Genomic DNA, 1,233 nt, shown 5'->3' with positions numbered 1-1,233 from the left:
CCCCCTCCCTCTCCCCCTCCCCCCTCCCTCTCCCCTCCCTCCCCCTCCCCTCTCCCCCCTCCCCCTCCCTCTCTCCCCCCCCTCCCTCTCCCCCCTCCCCCTCCCCCTCCCTCTCCCCCCCCTCCCCCTCCCTCTCTCCCCCCCCTCCCTCTCCCTCTTCCTCTCCCAGCGGTCCAGTCTCTGAACAGCCTTAACGACCAGATCGCCCACTTCATGGTAACCAGGCCCGGAGCTCTGTCCCGCGAGGAGGAGGCCTTCCTGCCTGGAGAGAGGGACACCCTGAGGACCTCCATGGCCCTGATGAGACACCTGCTCATGGACGCACAGGTACAACACACCTCCTCACCATGGAGCTCCTTCCGAACCAACAGCATCTCCCACTCAATGTCTAAGAATTCATACGAAAAGCAGAATACGCAATTCGTCAAATGAAGTCGTACAATCCGGTTCGTGTGAAAAGCTACGAATGTGACTTGCGTGGCGGTGAGGCAGTACTAGGCCTCCATTTTGAGTAGTTAGAGTTAGGTATGAATTGGGTGCCACCAGCTCGTCTACTAGTTAGCTAGTCCACTAGTCCACTAGTCCACTAACCGACCCCTAGCCCTAACCCTCTACACACATGTTGTGACCCTGTTGGCCCCTGGTCCGAGCATTGATTACTTTATCTTATGATGACTGTTGGATAGGTGATTCACTTAATTAAACAAATGTATTTGTTGTAAGTCGCTTTGGATAAAGGCGTCTGCTGAATGCCAAAAATAAATGTTCATCCGAATGACGTGTTGAGATCCTGTTGTTGCAACAACGGCGAAGGACGCAAGGACAAACAAATCCCCCTGCTGCAGAATCCCACTGGAGACACACACACACACACACACAGACACACACACACACACACACACACACAGACACACACACAGACACACACACACACACACACACACACACACACACACAGACACACACACACACACACACACACACACACACACACACACACAAAGAAAGAAAGAAAGACTGTTTATTTGCCATGCAATCAATTCACATCAATTGTTGGAATGGGTCTTTTTGCACACACCCCCCCCCGAGACAACACACACAGACACGCGCGCACACACACACACACACACACAGGCGGGAAGGTTGTCTTTTCAGCTAGTGAGGCCAATATTGTCACGACTCATTCTTCTCGTGTTGTTAGAGTGTTGTTAAACCTCTTTTCCCCTTCATGTG

General features: G+C 52.7%; 1 pseudogene across 1 annotated transcript in view; it reads left to right on the top strand.

The window, feature by feature from the left end:
* The window catches only part of LOC310803578 (kazrin-like), a 113,234-nt pseudogene that overhangs the window by 25,092 nt on the left and 86,909 nt on the right, over positions 1–1,233 (top strand). The window contains exon 2 of the transcript XR_014555090.1: positions 170–327. The product of XR_014555090.1 is annotated as a kazrin-like (transcript). The remainder of the gene's footprint in view (positions 1–169; positions 328–1,233) is intronic.

Source organism: Argentina silus (genome assembly GCF_951799395.1).
Source record: "Argentina silus genome assembly, chromosome: 4".
NCBI lineage: Eukaryota > Metazoa > Chordata > Actinopteri > Argentiniformes > Argentinidae > Argentina > Argentina silus.
The sequence above is the reverse complement of the archived record's forward strand: the minus strand, read 5'-3'. Positions and strand labels throughout refer to the sequence as shown.